Genomic DNA, 8810 nt, shown 5'->3' with positions numbered 1-8810 from the left:
TTGTGCTTCCATACTGCACATGTGCAAAATGCCGGAAAAATGGCTGCACCTTCCATTTTCCAGTCACTCTTTACATCACTGACACTTGCACCGTGGTGGGACTTTGGAGAGGTAAGTATAACATGGGTGCAAAGTGTGCAGTGCAGGCCCCCCTGGACCCAGGGGCCCGTGGGCACCAAACACCCTGCACCCATTAAAAATACGCCCATGACTTAGTGTATAACAGATCTCCAATACCCTGACTTTCATCTCTTCTCATTGTATTGTAATATATAATGCAGACTGATGTTTTCTGACACATACATTTCTACTAGTGTAGAGAAACATACATTCATGGTACAATGATCCAGGGCCGCCATCAGGGGGGACTGCCGGGACTAGAGTCATGGGCCCGGACAGAAAGGGGGCCCGGCCGGCTGCAGAGCAGACAAGCCCCGAGGGCATTTTGAAAGCTGTGCCGGCCTCGAGCCAGTGATAGCTCGCGGACCGGCAGCCAATTAAGAATGGCCACAGTGGCGGCTCCTGATTGGTTGCACACTCCTATTAACTTGCAGCCAGCAATAAATTTAAAATGCATCTGCCTTCCAGCCCCTGGGCCCTGTCTCTGTTCGGGTATGATCGTGAGTGGCAGCCAGTCCGGCAAACGCCAGCCAGCAGGGAGAAGCTGGGCCGGGAGCAGAGCAGCCGGGGGAGAGGAAGGGACAGCAGCAGCAGCGGGGGAGGGAGCAGAAGTGGCGAGGGGGAGAAGCTACCTGCTACAGCCACTGTGAAGAGGAAGAAGTGCTCAGATGGGCAGGAGAGACTGTGGGGGTTCCCACTTCCCATCCAGGTACAGAGACTACTGCTCTCCCTCCTTGACCCTGCTCTCCCACCATGACCCTGCTTTCCCTCCCTCACCCTGCTCTCCCACCCTGACCCTGCTCTGCCACCCTGACCCTGCTTTCCATCCCTCACCCTGCTCTCCCTCCCTGACCCTGCTCTACCTCCCTGACCCTGCTTTCCCTCCCTGACCCTGCTCTTCCTCATTGACCCTGCTCTCCCTCCCTGACCCAGCTCTCCCTCCCTGACCCTGTTCTCCCACTTTTACCTTGCCCTCCCACCCTCATCTTGTTCTCCCACTTTTACCTTACCCCCCCACTCTCTCACCCTCCCCCTGCTCTCTCCCCCTCCATGCTTTCTCACCCTCCCCATGCTCTCCCACCCTGACCTTGCTCTCACACCCTCATCCTGCTGTCACACCCTCACCTGTATATTATAGATTAGCATGTTATAATACCCACCCCCACAGCCCAAACTTTGATATTTTTTTTAATGGTTTATGTACCAATTAATGCCACACCTTTACTATAGCTCCACCCACATTCACAGCAACGCCCACCTCTGACAAACTGCCCCCAATCCCAAGGGGAGGGGCCCTGACTATTTTGACAATCCCTGGCCCCACAATCTCTGATGGCAGCCCTGCAATGATCCATAACATTTTCAATATTTGGATCCTGGGTGTATGTTATATTTATTTTATATATATCTTTGGTATATGTATTTTTGTATGTAATTATTTTTTTTTATATTTTGCTGCCCTAAGAGGGGCGAACCCTCTCCTTCCTTGTATAGTACCCACACATTTCCCTCTTGTTTCTGCTGTTTGTCTTGTGAGTTAATTTTACCATTGTTTTTTTTTCATTAATAATAAAGGTTATACTTTATGTAACATAATATCCCATCTGGCTATAAGAGTGCTCCACAATAGAGTCTTTGTAGGTTGCATAGACCTTCTTTTTCTTGAATCAGCTGCAAACTCTGCAAGCCTCCTCATATGCAGAAAGCTTGCATGCTGGGTATGCATTTGCAGCAGTGTCGGATCTAGACTTATGTTTTAGGGGGGGCGACTTACTGGTCAGTCCCACTTCCTCCCCTCTCCAGTACCGACTCCTCCCCTCTCCAGTACCGACTCCTCCCCTCTCCAGTCCAACTCCTCCCCTCTCCAGTCCCAGTTCCTGCAGGCCCTGCACCCTATTACGATGTGTCACTAAAATAAATGTATTTTGAGATCAAGTTTGTTCTTTGCGATATGATTGAACTGTCCATCATATTCATTCACTAAAAGCAATTAACAGCTACTGTACTACTTAACTGCCATTGGGCCTGATTCAGAGTTGTACGCTAATGCTCCTGCAATTTTTGCAGCTGTGAACAGCCGAGTCTTGTACTGAGACACCCACCTGAGCCATTGCAGCTGTGCGTAACTGTGTACATATACGCAGCATTAGTCGCTGATCATGCAAACATCAACATCCTGAGCGAGTTTATGGTCACTCAGAATGGCCGACATAAAAGATGACGGGGGTTTCCCCAAATGATTCTGATTAAATCTATATGTGATTAAATATGAGAACGGAGAGGCACACAGAAAATCACCAACAACACAAACTTTCTAACCCATAATTTAGAGTTCATTCATTGTGATAAACAGCCTCCGAGATACCACACTAAGGGGTCCATTCATCACCATGTCCAGACCCTTAAATGAACAAAGCTATCAGGCACTTCCAACTCCACTTACAGTGCTTGGTTTGCAGATATCTGGCTGGCCGGCAGGCAGGCTGGTCTCTGGACGCAGGAGTGCTCTCCAGCAAAGGTAAGCGGAATATAGGTGGAAGTGGAACCCACCCAACGCTATAGCGTTTATCAGTGGTGTCCCTGTGACACCCGATGCGGGGAGGGATTCCATGCGGCCCCGCACCTCGGAAAAGTGGGTGTGTCCTCTGAAAAGGGGCGTGGTCTCACGCCCAAACTCAGTTCCCGGCCCATAGGGAAACTTATTAATGGAGTACTGGGGAGTGCAGGAGGTGCGAGCCGCACCCCCTCCTCATTGGTTAAGCCTGCCTCTCGCTATATTTATTAAGTTAAAACCTTGCCTGCCCTGCCTGCCAGTGGGGGGAGTGGGGAGGAGGAGGGACCTTTGAGACACTGTAGCAGGGACCGTGGCGCGGCGCCACGGCATACTGGATGCCAGACAGGACATAGGAGGGAGGGTCTGTGCGCAGGACTGCCGAGTCAGTGTATGTGCATACCAGCGCAGTCACACTGGAGGCAGCAATGTGCTAGGCATGGCAATCGCTCCAATCGCCCCCCCTGGATCCGCCACTGATTTGCAGTGGTTAATTTATACACACCCATGAAACAGCATTCAAATGGACAGACGCCTGTGTTTTTCCCACAAACCCCCCCATCACCATCCCCAAACACTGACAAGCTGTCACTCAATTTGTGTTGGATTCCTCTGTGGGTCCATAATCGCAATGTGACATGCCTGAACTCGGTCTGCATCCGTAATCAACATTGTGTCCACTGCAGACTCAAGCCCTATGTCTGTAAAGAATGTAATACAATTGTAGTATGATCATGTCCAGAGATCATGTTGGGGGTGTAGTTTCCAATGTCTGCATAGGGTGTATTAGATTTGTATTATGATCATGTACATTGGTCAGGCCATATTGCAAGCGTAGTGTCCTATGTCTGTATAGGGTCTAATAGAATTGTGTTATAGTCATGTCCAGTGGTCAGATCATTTTGGGGGTGTAGTGTTCTATATCTGTATTGGGTGTAATAGAAATGCATTATGATCATGTCCAGGGATCTGGTCATATTGAGGATGTAGATTCCTATGTCTGCATGTTATGACTCTTTTTTGTTTGTCTTGTATAGTAATAGTGTTCACCAGTGGGGGCTACTGCTTGCAATCAGCTCACTTTGTTCTGGACTAATGACCTGCAAGGTGCTACTCTGCCTGATCAGTTTCACAATGGTGTGCAGGTACTTACCTCCCTATTTTGAGACAGTGCAGGGCTGAATCATTGGTCTGCTATACTTGGGATCTGCCTTTGAAGTTTCAGACATTTCTGTATTCTTCCTTTGTAGTGTCCTGTTTGATGTGCCTTTGTCTGCTGTTGCTCTCTGTCTGAACCTATGGACTTATCTGTCTGCAGTATGTCTATTATATAAACTATTATTTGGGACTTTTATTATCTGCCTGTCATGGCTGAAGTCATATCAGCACTGTAGATATAATCTGTGTCTACTGTTGCTCTCTGCCAAAGCTCTGGATTTATCTTTTTACAGTCTGCCTGAGATATACACTTTAAACTGAGACTTTACTTGTCTGCCTGTCTACTGCTTGATATTTAAATTAAGCGCTCGCTCTTTGCGGTCTTTTGACGCCTCTATGTCTGAATGAGCGAACGAAACATGCGTTCGCTATTTTGTAAAGACGCCCCCTGGCCGCATCATACATCATCTCCGCTATTTATTAGATTAATCGAGTACATCGAAAGGCGTATGAACTGCTCGCTATTCTTGTGGTAGCATTTCCTAAAGCAATCATGCGAGCAGTTCAGGCTAAAAGACAACCAACTGACGTGGTCGATGACGCTGCTTTGTTAATTATGCACACCCTTAAAACACCCGTTTTGACCAATTGGCATGCCTGCGTTTGGATCTCCACTCCTCGTTTTCAAGCACCTTCCCCTGTTACCACCCACAAACGCCTCATTCTGTCACTCAAATTAGCAGGCATTCGTTATTTTGCGAGCACATGATTTCCGACCGCACTGACTGGTTGGCGCATGCGCATTACAACCCATACGCATGCGCAGATGTGCGAACATCACTCGGAGCGAACGAGCGGCCACTTACGAGCGGCTCTGAATCAGGCCCTGTATCCTGAGTTCTGTTTTTGTATTCGTCAGCCCCCAAAGGCTCCGTATAATCCTGCACTCACATGTGCTGTAGGTAATAATCCTTTTATGCATCTGCATCATAGCACTGTATAAAGTGTAATAGAACTTTATTATAATGATATCCAGTGAACACATCATCACTTGGTCATATTTTCTTACACATCAATTCCAGTTTGTCAATTTATTTCAGCTAATTCCACTGGTATTTATTGATTACCATATGCTTCTGCCCATATTTTTAAGCCTATGGTCAGAAAGACATTAATCAATCCATAAAGAATGTTTAAAATTTGTATTATATCTAGTGTGACTAGGCGGAAGGGGAACAGGGGACACAGGGGGGCAGTGGCCAATCCGGGAAAGTTGCCTTCTCTCGCGCGGGTACCGGGAGCGGCATCTGATTTTCAGGAGGCTCCCAGTCGCACATGGAGAGTAGGGCAACCATGCTGTACATATGTTCACCAGTTAATGCATAGCTTATAGAACATTGTAAGTAGAGATGCCAAGTTTGGATCCCAAAACAAGAAAAAAATGTAATCTTCCCAATGTCATATATTGTGTGTTTTGCATTGCATATAAAAGTTCCTACCTTGTGATTGGGCGCCATTTCACATAGAAGACTGGAGGGAGAAGGTGTGGGAGTATGTGCTGGACTAGTGAGACACTGTATAACAATAAAAAAAGCTTTAGTAATCCATCAAGACATTAAGGTGCCATTAGCAGCATTAGGTTAGGAGGAGTTAGGTTTAGGTCAAAATAGTTTAATAATCTGGAGAGTGGAGACAGCAGAAGGTGTCTGTGTAGTGTGACCGCAGGCATCATTGTCACTTATCACTTTTGTCAGTGTATTTGTGTTTGTCTCACACACTGCACACTCACACACTGCACACTTACGCACTGCACACTCACACACTGCACACTCACACACTGCACACTTACACACTGCACACTGAGAACTCCAGAACTTCTCCAGTGCTTCTATCACAATATATATATATATATACATACACAGTACTATGCAAAAGATTTAGGCCAGTTCGGAAAAATAGAGGTGTTATTAGCTAATTTTTATCAATTATCAAAATGCAAAGTGAATAAAAAGAAGAGTATCTGAATCGAATCAATATGTGGTGGGACCACCCTTTGCCTTCAAAACAGCATCAATTCTTCTAGGTACACTTGCAAACAGTTTTTGAAGGAACTCGCCAGGGAAGTTGTTGCAAACATCTTGGAGAACTAACCACATATCTTTTGTAGATGTAGGCTTGCTCAATCCCTCTGTCTCATTATGTAATTCTATGGGGGCCATATCATCACTTCCAGGACTCCTTATTCTTCTTTAGGCTGAAGATAGTTCTTAATAACATTGGCTGTATATTTGGGGTCATTGTCCTCCTGCAGAATAAATTTGGACCCAATCAGATGCCTGCCTGATGGTATTGAATGTTGGATAAGTACCTGCCTGTATTTCTCAGCATTGATGACTCCATTAATCAAGACCAAATCCCCAACTCCATTTGCGGAAATGCAGCCCCAAACTTGCAAGGAGCCACCACCATGCTTCACTGTTGCCTGCAGACACTCATTATTGTAACTTGTGTATTGTTGCTGTGCTCAGTCTTGCCATGGTGTATGACTTGTGACATGAAACAGTCTTCCACAACCTCACCTTTGTAGCAGAGTTTGGCTGTTGCTCACTGAGTTCAAAACCTTCTACACAGTTATTTCTGTTTTAGTTAATGACTGTGTTTCAACCTACTGTACATATAAAAATGATGAGCATTATCACCTATTTGGTATGATTGGTTAATCATACACCTGACTATAATCCTGCAAAATCTTTGACTTTGTGCAAGTGTACCTAGAAGAATTGATGCTGTTTTGAAGGCAAAGGGTGGTCACACAAAATATTAGTTTGTTTTATATTTATATATACATAAAAATGTATTGGTCTGTTTATTTGTTTGCTTATTATTTGTTTGTATGTATGTCCAGTTATACATTCGGACACCACTACACCGATTGGGATGAAACCAATGTGGGGGGTACAGTTAAATGCTGGGCAGGTTTTAGAGGGGTTAGGGTTCCAGTCGAACCTCTCATTGATGTACGCTGGGCAGAACTTTGACCTGGGGAGCCTTTTCTGGGCCTTCCACTGGATGGATTTGGTTACAACTTCACAGAGTTGTAACACTGGATTCAAGAATACATACTAGGGGGTTGAGGTCCTGGTCAGACCTCCTGTTGGTGTACACTTGTCAGAACTTTATCCTGGGGAGCCTGTTATGGGCATTCCACTAGTTGGATTTGGATAAAAATTTCACATAGGGGTGGTAATTGGTCTGGGATGTATAATAGAGTGGTTGGGGTCCTGGTCGGACCTCACAACATTGTGTGCTGGCCATAACTTTGTCCCAAAGAGCCTGTGCTGTGCCTTCCACTGGATGGATTTGGACAGAAACTTCACAGAGTGGTAACTTTAGATCCCAGAAGACATACTAGGGGATTGAAGTACCAGTCAGACCTCCAGTTGGTGGGCCTTCCGCTGGATGAATTTGGATGACATCACATAATAAAGCTTAATAATTTAAAGATCTAAACCTGATCAACAGTGGGTTCTTCAGCTAGTATATATAAAAACATATATTTATATGTGTGTATGTGTTTGTTTGTATATATGTATACATACATTACTTTTTTAAGTTTTTGTTAAGTTTCAGGTATTCTGGAATTGACTAACTGTCCTGCCTTGAACTTGTATCACCCGACTAGTCCATTCCAACTATAGTACTGTATAGAAAGAGAAATAGAGAAACTAACCGGCCAATGGAACTACAGCAGTTTAGGTGAGAAACAACACCTTTTTATCATAGTAGCAGAGCCTTTACCCATTATATGCCCCAGCTCCTTGCTTTAAATAAAAAACACAAAAACAAACCATTATAGCAATATTTTTTTAATAATTTGGGATTATTAGAAACATAATTAACATTTACTAAAAATTATTTTTTATATAAACTTAATCTATATCACATGATAAGAGCTGTATATTAAGTAAGATTTAGTAAATGGTTGAGGGCTATAGAAGGTAATAATAGCTAAGGTAGATCAGTAGTTAATAAGAAGCTTTTGAAGTAATCATCCATCCAGCCAATGGCCACTACTACTACACTACATTTTAAGTATTCCCTTTGACAGCAGTAAGGATAATCAATTGCTTATAATCTATGAGATCACTCTCTACTTTTCTATCAAGTAACTCACAGGAACCAATTACAAAACCTTCATCAATGAGGGTCATTCTTACAAAACTTTCATCATAGTCAAAAAAGTCCTGACTAACCACATCCAGCACCCCAAGTGTGAGTAGACAGTCAGCATGTGGTAACAGCACCAAATCCGTGAGGTTTTCTTTGCTGAAGTCAAATTAAACAATGTTTTTAATTGTTTTATTCAACTTTTCTTCCTTGTCTTGTTCTGCCATACTAAAATAATAAACCAATTACATTATGTAATAGAGCAGGTTCAAGCAGGGGTGTAACTTAGTATTTGAAGGCCCCGTAGCAAAAGTTTGTAAGGGTCACTTTGGACCACACGATGGTGAAAAATGTATAAAACAAATGTACCTTTGACCAGAAAGGTGGGCCTCCCTCAGCTTTGGGCTCCATAGCAGCTGCGCCCCTTGAAACTATGGTAGTTACAACCATGGGTTCAAGGAACAGAGCAGAACTGTTTGTTTTACTTCAGTGTATTTTATATCTCAGCCACAAAAAAAACGTAAAAACAAAAAATCATCTCAAAGAACATAAACACTTTACTTGTAACACTGAATGTGCTCTTTATGTGTAAAGTATCCTAATTAATGTTTTCATTACTAGACAACTATTTGCACAATTAGAACTGCTAAATTGGGAGGAATGCAGCCACCAACTAGGATTTATTCACTATTATCACCTAATTCTCTGATCTCCATTTAAAACTGAAACAGTTGTTCTTTAAGTCATGCTTTTGATATGGAATCGGTACTTACCTTCTCCCCTTCTTTCCCTAACCCTAACCCTCCCTTCTTGT

Source organism: Taudactylus pleione, unplaced genomic scaffold, assembly GCF_031769625.1.
Source record: "Taudactylus pleione unplaced genomic scaffold, aTauple2 ptg000318l, whole genome shotgun sequence".
NCBI lineage: Eukaryota > Metazoa > Chordata > Amphibia > Anura > Myobatrachidae > Taudactylus > Taudactylus pleione.
This window is presented reverse-complemented; position numbering follows the sequence as displayed.